Source organism: Mirounga angustirostris, unplaced genomic scaffold, assembly GCF_029215605.1.
Source record: "Mirounga angustirostris isolate CCGP_5_RB_7025 unplaced genomic scaffold, mMirAng1.0.hap1 SCAF_10, whole genome shotgun sequence".
Classification (NCBI taxonomy): domain Eukaryota; kingdom Metazoa; phylum Chordata; class Mammalia; order Carnivora; family Phocidae; genus Mirounga; species Mirounga angustirostris.
Window position 1 is genome coordinate 71,874,192 of NW_026991718.1, and position 15,291 is coordinate 71,889,482.

A 15,291-nucleotide genomic window follows, 5' to 3' on the forward strand; every position below is an offset into this window, starting at 1 on the left:
TAATAGCACTGAAGCTGCTGACAAGAAAGTGGTCCAGGTGGTCCTAGGAGGTGTAGAATGGAGCAGAGAAAAGGGGAGTCAGAGGAAGCTGAGGGCTGGAGATAAAAGAAAGGAGGGGTCAAGAGCAGGCTGACTAGATGAGGTCCAGGAGCAGGTGTAGTTAGGGAAGGAGAGTGAGAAGACAGGAAGAACAAGAATGTGTGCTGGGAGCTGAAGAGGTGGCACATTCCAGGGGCTCTCAGAGCTCAGGGTCCACGGCAGAAGCCTGGTGAAGTGGACTGCTGGGTTCCAAATCCGAGGAGCTGGGAGCATAGGTTTCATGTTGGATGCATTGTCCACATGGATCTCGACTTCTAGTCCTTCCTGAATCAGTCGGGGTTTGCCCAGAGAAGCAGAAACTTTATGAATGGTATAGAATAAAGGATTTATTACAGGGATTATTTAGAATTACACAACTGTGGGACCTGGTAGAAGACAGCACAGCAAAGCTGCTGCCTTTGGATCTAATGTTTGGCCTGAAGTCACTATAGGTCACCACACCGGCTGCCAGGAAAGAAAGCTGGATTTGACTGAGAGCGAGGACAGATGGGGACTCATGAGGACAAACTGAAACCCAGGTGTTATTTTACCCCTTCTAACCTAGATGCTATGGGTGCCCTCCAGGAGATCCTGGCACCTTTCCCGGGAGCCACACACACTTGAGCCAGCCCACAGAGAAGCTAAAGGAGTTCTGGTGGGAGCAGAAAGTGCGGTGGGTCCTGGTGCTGCCTCTTGCCGGTGAACTAGCTGAGCACACTGACTGCATCAGTGCCTGGTGCCCTGCACCTGCCTTTAGACCCTTAAAATCATGGCTGATGTGCATCTTCCAAATACCACACACATTTCTCTTGTAGCCAACACTTGCCTGGAATATACAGGGAGATAGACACAAATTACGGATACCTGCAACAACATGGATGCATCTCAAGAACATTATGCTAAGCAATAAAAGCCCGATAAAAAGAGTACTTATTGTATGATTCCATTTATATGGAATTCCAGAACAGGCAAAGCTAACCCAGGGTGATAGAAATCAGAACAAAGTTGCCTGGGGCTGGGGTGGGACTGGGAGGGGAGAGACTGGCAAAGGGCATAAGGAAATTTTGGGGGGTGGGGGGTAATGGAAATGTTTGCTATTTTGATAGAGCTGTAAGTTACACAAGCACATGCACTTGTCAAAACTCTCCGAACCACGCCCTAACATCTGTGCATTTTATTTTATGTAAGTTATATCTCAGTTTTTTACAAAATTAAAGTAAAGAAAAATGGTGCCCTGAGAGCTAAGGGCAGACTGATAAGCAACCAAGGAAAACATTACGTGCTGTTTCCTTATATCTGTGTCCGGGCCACTTTCAAGAGACTACTCCCATCGAAGCACATCCTTGCCCTTTGATGGGAAAAAGGTTGGCAGAGCCTGCGACTCCACCATTCCTCACCTTCAGCCAGGAGAGAAATCAGAGGAGAGAAGCAAGTAGGAGCCAGAACTCCCAATAAAGAGACTAGGCAGATAAACTCAGGGCTGAACTGTAGAGCTGGGATTTTCTTTCCTTTTCTCCAAAACTTAAATTCACCATTCAACAGATATTTGATTTCTAAACCCTCATCTAGCTCTCATTGTGTGTGTGTGAGAGAGAGACACACACACACATTTCAAATAACGGAGATCATGGGAATCCTGAAGCTAGAGGACCCCGTTTCCCTGAGCCCAGAAGACATGGACTCCACAGCCACGCCAGCACCCGAACCCCTAGTGTCTTCCAGACTGGCCTCCTCATCGTGCTGTTTGCGTTTCTCGGAACATCACCAATAACAACAACAAAAAGCTCTTTCACGCCGCTCGGCTGTGTGGGTGCGCCTCAATCTCGGGGTGCACAGAGTCCTCTCCCACCCGGCAGGTGGCTTGGGCCTGGGCGCCGGCACGCACAGCTGCTAATATGGAGGCAGAAGCCGGAGGTTTGCTCAGAGATCCCAGGGGGGCCAAGGGGTGGGGGGCCGGGGTGGGAAGGCCCTGAGGGGTGGGGGGTGGGGTTTGGGGGCTCGGGTCTCTGCCAAAGCCCTCCCCTCTGTGCTCTAGCCTCAGCACGGCGAACAGACCGGACGAGCAGGTATTCTTAGAGGCCCCTACAGGTACCTTTACTGCAGGAGTCCTTTTACAAGCTCGGGTGAATTTTAAACTTCCCTTGGGTGAGGTAAAAAACAAAGGCAGAAACTCCGACCGGGGACAGTGGCAGCCTCACCCTCAGGCTGGTTTCTACAGCTCTGCTCTTTGTCCCCGAGTCTCCGCCCCTCCTGCGTCCCCAGGCCCCAGGGACCGGCCGAGAGGGGAATCACGTGGCTCGAATGGGGCCGAGCTCCTGGCAGTCCCCTGGGCTCCCTGCTGGGACCAGGCTTGCTAGGATTTCGGGCGGCTGCCCCCACTTTTTCTTTTCCCTTTTGTTTTTGTTGTTGATGTGGTTGTGTGCCCACAACCCTGGGATTCCCCCCACCTCAAGCTCCAGAATCCAGTTTCTTAGATTTCAATGTTTTTAAGGTCAGTGAAAAAAAAAAAGAAAAGAAAAGTTAAGCTAATATATTCTTACAGCATAGAGGAAGCTCTTTTGTTTTATTTCTCCCTAAAACTGATGCTCACCAGCACTTTTCAGATCTTGAAAGATGGGTGTACTATTTATTTGTAGGAAAAGCACCAGACCAAGCGAAGGTGCTTTTAAAAAGTCTCTCAGAAACTTCTTTTCCTTTCCTTTCTCCGATACCACCTTTTTAAAGACTCCTTTACAGAGCCCTCAAATAACTGAAGTATCAGGAATTATTTCCTGGGATTTTTTTACTCTGGTGAAATTGCATGGCAAGTATTTCATTAAACACTTTTCTTTCTTTCCAGACTGAGATGGTAAATCTGGGAATCAGCCTGTGTGATGTTATACAGGAAAATATACAGCCTCTACTCTCAAGCTCCTTACACACGCATGCCAAGGTATCTAGTAGATGCCAGATAAAGATGTATGAAGGAATGAATGAAGAACAGTCTGGGAGAAAAGGAGAAGCTGGGGATTTCTCACATGGGAGAATTCCTCCCAGAATAAACAAGAATTGACGGAGTCAATAAAAATAACAGGTTTTCCTTTTTTCTTAGCTTATTATTGGGGAAATTTTTTGAGGAAAACATCACTGGAAATTATTGGAAAACATTATTGGAAAGTTTAGGAGCCTGAAGAACTTTTAGATCCCAGAACTGCTGGGATCCCAGGCCTTATGAAGAAGAGGGGGTATGATCTTGGACTTGGCCCTGCCGGCTCATCATGAACCTGCGGTGGGGGTAGAAGACGGGTTGTTGTTCAGAATGTCCTGACTGCCACTTTCTGCTCTGGCTAGAGGGAGGCCAAAAACATTTGGTGAAATGTCGCCCAAAGCATCCCTCCCGGACCCCTGGCTGCTCTGGGGAACTAGGACTGATTGCTCAGTTGACCACATAGACCTAAGTCCAAATTTTGCCTGGGTCCTGAGTTATATAGCCTGATAAAAGAAAAGTAGACATTGTGAGGCATGGTATTAAGTTGCAAAGAAAACTCAGTTTAAGCATTAGAGTTTTAGTTGGAGAGCTGCCCCTGTGAAGAACAAAGACTAGGGGACGGTGGAGGTGATGTGGGTGGTGTGTGGCAAGGTGCACAAGGAAAAGGGGTTGATGGTTCAGGACTAGTTGGTGTTAGCAGATCTTGGTATGGGCCGCAAGTCCATTTGTTGAGGCTGATAGTACAGTCACAGGTTCACCATAAAGCTGTTTTTCTGTTGGTGTTGATCCATTTTTCTAGAAGCAGTTACTCTGGGTCATTCTTTAGGAGCCCCAACTCCTGTGATCGCATATTTTCTAGCCTCAGCATCGTGCAGCAGGCAAGTCCACATGCTCAAAATACTGAAAAATTCATGTATCAAACCTCAGCACTATTGATATTTGGGGCTGGATCACTGCTTGTTGTGGGGGGCCTCTATCCATGAGATGTTAGTAGCACCCTCCAGTTGTGACAACCCAAAATGTCTGCAGACACTGGCAAATGGCCCTGAGGGCAGAACTGCCCCCAGTTGAAAACCACTGCTTCAGACACATTACCCTCCATGAGATTCTTTTCATAGGCTGCTGTGATGATTGGTATTAGCTTGTCCAGCTACCAGAACAAACCAAGAAACTCAGTATCAGTTCATGTCGAGTTGAAGAGTGCTCCTGCCCAATTCTACGTTAGGCTCAGAGAAATCTAAGGGTCAGTGAGCTCAGGTCCCAGGCTTTAGAGGGTCCTGCTCCAGGCCTGTTCCAGCCATGTCTCTTCCCCCTGGGGTAAGGGTCAAGAGGGCCATGGGAATATGCCTACTAGAGCCTGCACCTTCCTTTTAGACCACATTCTGGGTGCTCAGGACACCAAAATTCCTTGCTCAAAAGGGTCATGTTTGCTTTCAGGGTTGACACAGCCTCTTCTCTGGGTCCCTTTTCCAGACTCTGGGCCATGCTACGGGGGAGGCCCAAGTGGGGCCAAGGGGTGCTACCTTTTGTCAATGTGGATGGAGCTGGGACATGCAGGCTATACGCTTACCCTGACTCCTGCAAATTTTAGACAAAGTTCTGCCCTCTCCTTCTTACACCACCAGCTCTCGAACAAAAGGTAGTTGCTAAGAGATTATTAGCAGTTCCATATCACTCTGTCCCTCCCCTACCTTCGCCACCTTCCTCAGCCTCTGCAGAATGTGGTGATGAACACCAACCCCATGTGGAGAACCAGGAAGGAAAAGAAGAGACTCTGAGAGCCCAGAGAATCATCCCCTGCTCAAGCCAGGGCTAGACAGCTTTATACTGCTCCACTGAGCAGAGAGCGCCACTACCTAATTACCGTGAGACGTTCCCTGGAAAAACACCAGCATTCCTGGTAGATTTGCTCTCCTCCATTTGTATCTATTGGACACAGAAGATCAGCTTGTCCTTGGGGCAGCAGCCTCTACTCTCAAGCATTATTGGGTACAGTGTCTCCTCCTTCTCCTTGAAGTCATCTGGCTGATTTTCCTCTAGGTGGAATGAATCACTCTTGATTTTGAGCCCCTGTAGCTAGTTACTCACTTACTTGACTAATTCCATTGACTTATTTCATTATACCTTTCACTGAGGTGAGTCCTCCTAGAAAGAGCTTTTCAAGATTAAGGGCATCTGATTCATCTGGCTTTCCTCTGTGGGCCTAACACAGGGACACACACACACACACACACACACACACACACACCACAGCAAGCTGTTCAAGCATTACTTGTTACTCACTGAGTCAATTAACTTTAAAATTCAACCTGGTTGGGATTAAAGTCTCTGGGTTTTATGAGAAAACCAGTCCAACCAGTTCCCTCCTTTATGGCTCTTAGACCCTGAAGCTGGTTTGTTTTTTCAACTTAGAGCTTTGCTGTCCTCATTCACTTCCTACCTGGGCCCCCAGAGCCTTTTCACCTTGCAAAGACTGGGAACATGAGGGAAAAGCAAGTTTTCAGGATTGTATTGGTTTCTTAGAACTGCTGTAACAACCTACTACAAACTTGGTGACTTGAAACAATAGACATTTCTTCTCTCATGGTTCTGGAGGCCAGAAGTCCAAAATCAAGGTGTTGGCAGGACCATGCTTCCTCTGAGGAACCTAGTGGAGGATTCTTCCTTGTCTCTTCCAGCTTCTGGTGGTTGAGTCAATCCTGGGTGTTCCAACACTGATAGAAGTATCATTCCAGGCTCTGCCTCTCCACTGCCACATAACACTTTCCCTGTGTCTCTTTCCCCTCTGTGTCCAAATTTCTCTCTTGTCAAAGGGACACTAGTCGGGCACCTGGGTGGCTCAGTCAGTTGAGTGTCTGCCTTTGGCTCAGGTCATGATTCAGGGGTCTTGGCATCAAGACCTTCATTGGGGTCCCTGCTCAGCCGGGAGTCTGCTTCTCTCTCTCCCTCTGCCTACCACTCTGCCTACTTGTGTTCTCTCTCGCTCTGTCAAATAAATAAATAAAATCTTAAAAAAAAAAAAAAAAGACACCCATCTTTGGATTAGGGCTCACTGTAATCCAGTATAACCTTTTTTAAAAAAAAATATTTTATTTACTTATTTATTTGAGAGAGAGAGCATGAGTGAGAGAGCACAAGCAGGGGGAGTGGTAGAGGGAGAAGCAGATTCCCCACCGAGCCCTACGTGGGGCTCGATGCCAGGACCCTGGGATCATGACCAGAGCTAAAGGCAGACGCTTAACCAACTGAGCCACCCAGGTGCCCCTAACCTCCTCTTAACTTGATGACATCTGTAAATCCCCCATTTCCATACAAGGTCACATTCACAAGTACAGAGATTTAGGACTTGAACATGTCTTTTTAGAAGACACAATTCCACTGGCTACAGGGATGAAGGGGCTTAATTCCCATAGCCTTTGGTACAACTCTGTCTTGGAGCACCATAGGACTCTACAGCTGTGTGAGCCTGTTCTCCCATCTTCTTTCTCTATGTAAGGCTTTGTGATTGGGAATTTTTGATTTGCTCCCAGCTCTACTGTATGTACAACCTTGGATAAACTACATATCCCAGAATACTTTAAAATATTATTATACCCCTTCACATAAAATTTAAGAACCTTACAAGAATAAACTTCCAATTCTTCACTCCCATCCACCTTTTGGGCTATTGTAATCACATGTTTTACTTCTTCCTTTTTTTTTTTTTTAGATATATTTATTTATTTTATTTTATTTTATTATTATTATTTTTTAAGATTGTATTTATTTATTTGACACACAGAGAGAGAACACAAAGCAGGGAGAGTGGCAGGCAGAGGGAGAGGGAGAAGCAGGCTCCCCATGGAGGAGGGAGCCCAATGCGGGGCTCGATCCCAGGATACTGGGATCATGACCCGAGCTGAAGGCAGATGCTTAACGGACTGAGCCACCCAGGTGCCCCTATTTATTTATTTTAGAGAAAGAGAGAGAGTTGGCACGAGGAGGGGCAGAGGGAGAGGGAGGGAGAGAGAGAATCCTCAAGCAGACACCCTGCTAAGTGTAGAGCCTGATGTGGGGCTCCATCCTAGGACCCCATAATCATGACCTGTGTGGAAATCAAGAGTTGGCTGCTTAACCGACTGAGCCACCCAGGCGTCCCTCTGTTCATTTTTTAAAGTTTTTTCTTCTGCTTCACTTTGGCTATTTCTATTGCAATATCTCAAGTTCAGTAATTTTTTCTCTTGCAGTATCTACTCTTATTACTTGTCATCTCTAGAAATTTCATTTGCTTTTTTTTCCCAGACCTTCCATTTCTCTTCTGACTGTGTTCATGTTTTCTATTTACTACTGAGCAAAGATTCAAGGGGACCTTCAAGCTCTTTCTCTCTTGTAACTCCATCTCTGCCCTACAAATTCCAGCTATTATCCGCCCTCTACCCCTGCACGCTGATTGCTCTCACAACTCAGCAAGTCCCCTGGGCTCTCCCTGTGCCACGGTCTAGACTATGTCTCTAGGCAGAAAACCAGGGCAATCACTTCATGCGTTTCCCTTCTCTTAGGGATCACAGACTTGTGCTGCCTGTTGTCCAATATCTAACCACATTTGTTCTATGCATTTTTGTCTTGTTTTCTGGTTGTTTACGGTGAGAAGGTAAATTCAATTTCTGTTACTCCATTATGACCAGAGGTGAAAATTCTGGGTAAATTACTTAACCTCTCCCCACTTTACCTATTCTGCCCATCCCCCCCCACCCGGAATGAAAGGTATTATTAACCCCATTATATAGATGAGAAAGTTTAAGTAAATTGTCCAATGTCAAATACATGATAAATACAAAGCTGGAATCCTTATTCCAAAGCCCTTGTTATCCTATGGGTTATAAGAGCTTAAGGCAGTGCCTGGCACATAGTAGGAATTTGAAAATTCAAATATTAGACTCTCCCTTTACTCTGTTACCCTCCTGATACCCGGAAGTTCAAAGGATATAAAATTGTATTAGATATCAAAGTTTATATGGGAAAATCCAATTTCTAGTATTGGGTCCCTTCTTTCCACATCCTCCTTGGGATTTTCATTCTTAAATAGCTCTCAAATCCATTGGCTTTCTTTGCTTTCACTGTCGCATTCGTAGTCCAGATGCCTGGCCCTGCCTGACTCCCGTGGGAGCCTCCAGTGCGAATCTCTGCACCTACTCTGGCCTCCCTGACTTACTCTCTTCATCACAGCCCTAGGGATTCTTTCAAAATCAAATCTGATCAGGTCTCCATCCTGTGTAAGCCAGTCAGAGAACCATTAGAATAAAGTCTGCACATCTTGGCAGAGTGAACAGGATCTGCATGGCTTGGCCTCTCCAGCCGCTTCTCACACTGTAGTTGCGCTCACTCTCCCGTCCCACTCATGACCCGGTTGTCATTTCCCCAGATATGCTCTCACACTCTGCATTTTCACCTTTTCTCATGTGTCTGTACAATACTGAATTGCCATTTGAATGAAAATGTCTAGGTTCTTCTAACTTCTCATTTTACCCGAGACCCTATGCCCATCCTCTGGGACTTGCCAAGGCCTGGCTCTGGTTGGCCACCCAGGCAAGCTCTTAAGCCTTGGTCCTTATACTGACCCCTCGTCACAGAATCTACAATGTTTCAGTTTGCCTTATGAACTAATAGGAGAACCCTGGCTCCTGAATGAGGATTATCATCCTGCAAGATGTGAGTTTCATGAGATGGCCCTAGGATTATCAACTCAAAATGTCGATAAAGCACAGGTGGGTGACCATGACTAACCTTGGAGGGATCTTTTCTTATATCAGAGAAGGCCTGGAAGTTTCTTCCAGTCTCTTTGTTCCCAGATAGAATAAGCCCACACCTTCTTCTCTACCTTCAGGGCTCCCGTGGGAGCAAATGGGACAGGATCCATAAATGGCTTTGAGTTTCTTGGTGAGAACCAGTGCGTATGTAAATATTATATGCCGGAGTTTGTAATGGGAGTGTGTAATAAAGCCTGACGTCACCATTCTGAGCATACAATGTTGCTCAATGGAGTGGGACTATTGAAATGACCCATTAAAAGCCCGTGAGAAAAACGTGGAAAGGGAAGGTAGCTTCTGGGAGGAGGTGGGTGGCAGGCTCCTTGAGGGATTGAGGGTTCTTTCACTGTATCCTCTTCAGAGATTAGCCCAGTACGGAATAGATAGGAGCTGCTCAGGATAGACTGCCACCTGCAAAGGTTATTAGAGGTGCTTCTGTGCTTGGGACAGATAATAGAGAACCCAGCCGCTGTGATGAGATCACCTCTGGCTCTGTGGAAGCAACAGTGCTTAGCAGAAGTGCTTGCTTACCAGACCTGGCTGGGGGTGTTTGGCCCTGCACCAGCTAGTTAGATTGAAGGCTGGCTTCAGTGACCAGTGAAGAGGCAGCTCCCTATATGGTAACCTAGTCTCCTCTATTTCCATATATCTTGCTCCAAAACTAGGCGTCTCACCTCTAGAATTCAATTCTGTTGGGTTATTGTCCCTCAAGCCCATGTTGGCTGTAGAGATTGCTTAAAAAAAATAAATAAAAGGTTGTTGTTTTTTTTCTCAATGTGAACATCCTGTTGTGAATGGTGCATGAGCTTTCCTTTTCCCAGTAGGACTTCTAATGGAGAACCACACTCCAGCAGACAAGAGATGCAGAGGTAAAACTTGAGGAAAGCAGCCTGGGAGGAAATCCTCCTCCAGATTCCCTTGGAGCCTGAGAAAGGGTACTGGTTGCCAGAAGGCGGAGGAAGGGGCAAGGAGGGGTCTCACAGCCAAAGACCAGCCTGTAGCGTGGGCCAAGATTTGGCTAATTGTGGATTGGGACAGGGTAAAGAAAAACAGGTCTCACAGAGGAAATTCCCTGGCACTCATAAGGCACATTTTCACTCAGTCATGGGCATGATTAGGAAACAGTTTAGAAGCCATGACTAGCATTACCAAGGAGAGCTGGGTCCAGGGCTAGGAGGCAAGACTTCACGTTAGCGGCACTGGTATTTCTGGGACCAGAGATTCAGACTCTCACACTATTGGCTTGACCTGTTACTTCCTCAAATGTTTTCCTCGGCTGCTCACTGATGTCTGACATTCATTTTAATGGGCAGCAAACTTTGCATTTAGGGAAAGGGGGGAGGGAAGAGAGGGGGAGGGAAGAGAGGGGGAGGGATGGAGAGGAAGGGAGGGAGGGGGGGAGGGAAGGAGGAAGAAAGAGTCCAGCCAGGCTTACCTGGCGTGGGGGTGGGGTCTACTATGGTATAATTTTGCTCAAGTCCATCCCAATGAGGAAATCAATTTTTTCCCTCACAGCAGCAATGGAATAATTTCAGATGGCTTTAAGGTTCCCCAGAATAGGAAACAGAAGGAAACAAGGCATTAACGAAGAATATGAAGGGGGTAGTAATGACAAGGTGGGGGGGCTCAAATTCTTTTGAGTTTTTGAAAGGCTCTCAAACTGCCATTCTGAAATGCAGTGCTGCCCTCTGCTGGCCACAGCGTGGTATAGCGCATCAAAACCAAGGATGCGTCCTAAGTCCTTTCCCACATTTGGGAAAGACTGAGGAAAGACTCTCACCGTGAGGCGGGAGGCAAATCAAACCCAGAACGATTGTCCAACCACCAGGAAAATACCTCAGAAAATACCCCCGAGTGTCTTTGGCTTTGAATTTAAGCAGGTATATCTAACTTCTCCAGCCTGTGCTTAGCGAATTAGGTCGCACCGGCTTCAATGTTCAAAGAACGATGGCTCAAAGCACCACCCACCCTACTGTGGGGCCATGGGCCCCTCCCGGAGCCCCCTTGGAGACTCTGCCCTGCTCTGGGGGGTGGCGGCGCGTGGTCTGGGGCTCTGGGCACCCTGGAGAGTCCCCCATGCTCTTCTCTTGACTCCTGGGCCCTCAACAGCTCCTGGCCAAAAAGCCCTTTGATGGAACTTTCCTCTGGCTACATTGCTGACCCTGGCACTGCTGATTCCCGACTCGGCCACAGTTGCCAAGCCCACAGGTGCCAGTTTCTGTGCAGAGGACAAGGACCCAGCAGAGAATTGGGATTTATTCAGATACGCTTGTATGACCAAGTAAGTTAGATGCTCTTAGTTGCCGGGTAATGCGTTTGGGTATTAAAACAAGCTACTACGCTTAGGGGCTTTTCTTTACTCTTGTAAAACCAGATCTCTGCAAATGGATCAGTAATCCAAATAGAAAACTCTACTGCCAGTATTTCCTCTCTATTCCCTTATAGGTTTAACTCAAAACTGCTTTCATTTTCTTTAGAGGCTTTTGAAATCTTCCATAATGAAGTATGGGTACATATTCATCCAGTCCCCTGGGGTAAGAAATGGAGCCTCAAAGAGAAGGTATTCTACACACAATTCCTCAGTAATCAGTGGTATTAAGTATTAGAGTTAAACTGATCCTTGGAGAGAAAAAAGAAAGTGTTTATGGGTTTATAGACTTTTCTCAAAGGCACACTGGGAAACATGAAACATGGGTCTGATTTCAGAGGCTGGCAGATGGAAGCATATCCAGTTTTTAAAAGCAATCACCAGGCAAGTTATTATATCTGACACAAACAAATGAGGCCCCCAAGACCCTGAGGTGCTTTTTGCATCTGGAAGAAGCTGATGAGGCAGCAGTGATCCGAATCTGAAGATGCTCAGGTGATACTCCTGAGGCCTTGCTGCATGTTTCTATTACTGTAATGGGGAGCCTCACACCTCTCCTAATACCAGTCTGAGGACTCATCCCAGCTCTGATAGGAGCTACTGGGAGCAACAGACTTTGCAGAGGACCTAAACCATAAGATACATGTGTTGAAAGTTGTCGCCTAGATGGTTCCACAGGTTGCAACCAGGGTGGTCACACAGGCCCCACGCTCAGAAGGGTCCCACTCGGAGGGGTCTGTACTCGGGATTAATGCTCTGTGGCCACTGTCTTGCTACTTTGACCTTTAATCAGTTTAAGAATTATTAAACCAGATAATTTTAAGAATAATTTTACCAGGGGTGCCTGGGTGGCTCAGTCGGTTAAGCATATGCCTTCGGCTCAGGTCATGATCCTGGGGGGAGTCCCTGCTCTGCAGCAAGCCTGCTTCTCCCTCTCCTGCTCCCCCTGCTAGTGTTCTCTCTGTCAAATAAATAAATAAAATCTTAAAAAAAAAAGAAAGAAAGAAAGAAAAGAGGCCTTGATACAGAATTTCTCTTCCTGGGATAAAATACCTGCACAATATGAACCTCTGTTGATTTGTCTCCCCAAATCCCAAGTGGCAATAATTTCAGAGACTTACTCACAGGGAACATGCTGATAGTTGATCAGAATGTCCCATAGTGTTCACTGTGCCCACGCCACCTTCCTCCCTGCCTGTCTAATGCCTACCCAGCTGGTCTCCACTGTCCCTTTAAGCCCTGAGCACCCTGAGCTTTCTCTTCTGAACTCTCACAGCATGGACTGGGACTCAAACTTTTCTAGGTGTGCTATTATTTTAGCATTTGCTGTGTGGGCTTTAGAAGCTCCTTGCTTCTTTGAGATCAAGGACTGTGTTTTTCCCCTACCTTGAATTGCTCTGAAGGCCAAGCCCAGGCCTGGACACCAAGTACTTTGACTTGCTGCAGCCACTCAGCCTTCCACACTGTTCCTCCATCACCCTGGACCTGTCCCTTCCACAGGGCCTTTGCGCTTGCTCTCCCCCCTGTCTGGAAAGACCTTTCCCCAGCTCTCTGCAGGGCTTGATCCCTCCTCTCTTTTAGGCCTTTTGCTCAAATGTCACTTCATCAATGAACCTCTCTCTGACTACCCTGGTGAACATTCCAAACCTTCTCTTACTCCTGTTGGTCCCCATTCCCATTCCCCAACTTTATTTTCCTCCAAACTGCTTTCACCATCAGGCATACTAAATATTACAGTTATTTGCTTATTGCTTACCTTCCTTCTCCAGAAAGGACATTCTAGAAGGATGGTGATTTTGTCTGTTCGCTGACATATTCTTACCATCTAGACCAATTACGGGCACACAGCAGATGCCCTAACAAAACGTGTGGAATTAAACAAAGAACATGTTCCACAGATTCTTATTTATTTCAGTTTAAGTCCCACTGCATGGTTTGTGGTTCATGGAGGATACAGGCCCTGTCAGGGTCAGAGAATAAGGGAGTAACTCGGGGGATAAAGAATCCTTTCTCTCTAAAAATTAATCTGCTACTTATCTGAGTTCCTGGATAGTCATATGGGGTCTCAGTCAGTGTAAGCAATGTGCCCTTGTGCTCCAGACCCTGTTAGCGCCGCTATTTGGGGCCCTGTGCCGGGGAGGCCAGAGGCACATGTCCTCTGGCTCAGTTCCACAGTCTAGCCAGGGAGCGGGAAAACAGAATGAGGAAATGTGGACAAACTGCGAGAGGGCAGAGCTGTATAAATGTAGACCTTTGCTCATTTGTTCCCTCCTTCAGTAACTGATGTCCTGCTGGAGCCAAGGAGGCCTGTTCTGCTGCTGAGCAAGTTGGAGATCCTTCAGTTCTAGGAGCCACTTGACCACCAGGGCACAGTGTCCCACAGGAGCCACGAGGGAAGGAGCTATGGGCTTCCAATGAGGCCTGGCTGCATGGGGGCCTTTGAGTGGGCTCCGCTTTAAGGGTAGCATTTGGCTAGAGGAGACTGCAGGAAGCGCAATCCAGGTGGGGAGAGTGGCAGGCTCAAAGGCCACCTGCAGGAAACCTCCAGGAGCAGTGGCTCTTGGGAGGGGGTGGGGGAGCTAAGGTGGAGATGGACAGTGGCACCAGGTGGAGGGGACATGGGCCACCGCCAGCTCGGGGAGTTCAGGTAATGAGAGAGGACTCCGGTAGGTTTCTGAGGGGGAGTGGGACATAAAGGTGTGCGCTCTTCCAAGGCAGCATGTAGCAGCTGCTGAATCAAAAAGGACCGTGTAGGGGTTCCTGGCCCTCAGAGATGGACTTCAAGAGTCCACAAATCCTCTAAATTTGTAGGCACAAGTTTTTGTCAGCAGTTTCCAAAGCTCAAGAATGACTGTGTGGTGGGCATTATTGATGATCCTCCCAGGCTTTGTGTCTACCCCTTCCTCACACAGCCCACATCTGGCAGGGGAAGGGGACCCCAGCCCCAGCTCCTGGGGTCCCCGGTCAGCACAGCCAGTCAGCACCATCGCTGCTTTCACGGGGGCCCCTGTGCCCTTGAGCTGTCCAATTAGGGTGACTCTTAGGATTCTTGCTTCTCATGTTGGGCTGGACCTGTTTCCTCTCTTCCTGGGGACATTTACGGCCCACCTGAACCATCTGGCCACCAGGCTGGGGGTGTGAGCAGATCAGGGAGAGAGGATAGAGCCTAGGGAACTACAGATAAAGGGAGCCAGACCTTGATTAAAGCAACTCTGAAAGGCAAAACCCCCTACATGATTTTTGGGGCACTTAGGGACAAAATCAGTAGAGACCCTGCGGTGTCAAAGTATGAAAAAAAATGGAAATGCCGTTGCATGCAAACTTCCAACTGTCAATTATGCAGATAACACAAGCTATAAGCAAGAGCAAAAGCACGTTACCTCTGTGGGCTCCAGGTGGCATCAGCAGCTGACTCTCAAGAGCGTGGAGTTGGGGACTAGCTGGTGTTCTCAGCTTGTTCTGGAGGTCCAGGACCAAGCAAGCATCTTGTCTTCTTCTGCTGAAATGTGGATGGGCTGGCCCCAGCCCAGGGCCGGTTGTGAGTTCTCTCTTAATGCAACAGAGTGTTGGAGGCAGGTGCGTGCTCCCTGCACATTTGTAATCACAAGGCAGACACATGCTGCGCTGTCTTCTTAGCAAATGACTGAGAGCACGCGTGTCTGCCATGAGCGGAAGGGACTGTGAATCTAAGTCCTGAGAAGGGGAAACTGAAGTAGAAAAGGACTCCCTTAAAACAAACAAACCAAAACACCTGGCTTCCGCCAAGCAGATGCTCCTCTCCGGGTCTTCAGCTTCCAAGTTCCCCTTCTGGCTTAGCTGTGGCAAAAGATGGCTGAACCTGAAAGCGATTCTTCCTTTGCAAGTCAATGGGCAGAGTCTTAGAAGGAAAGGAAAAACAGAAGTACAGTTAAAACCCTTCTTTCTGCTTATTGGGAATAGTCCTGTACATTTCCCTTCCCAGAACTTTCCAGGAGAAGCCAATGGCTTCTTGGCCCCTGAAGGCAGATCTGGAAAGGGTTTGGAGATGGAGACAGAAAAGCAGAGCACATGATGGTTTAAGGCTTGGTACAGGCAGCTGTGACCTGGGAGCT

At 47.6% G+C, this 15,291-nt stretch overlaps 1 long non-coding RNA gene across 2 annotated transcripts in view; it reads right to left on the reverse strand.

Annotated features, from left to right (window-relative positions):
- Positions 1–15,067, reverse strand: part of LOC123850515 (uncharacterized) — a 30,013-nt gene extending 14,946 nt beyond the window's left edge. Inside the window, exon 1 of one of the 2 annotated variants that reach the window (XR_008506809.2) lies at positions 14,581–15,067. This is a non-coding gene — a long non-coding RNA (uncharacterized LOC123850515). Of the gene's footprint in view, positions 1–2,170; positions 2,295–14,580 lie in introns of those variants that run through there. The other variant, XR_006792363.2, reaches the window with a different exon arrangement.
- Between the last annotated feature and the right edge of the window lie 224 nt (positions 15,068–15,291).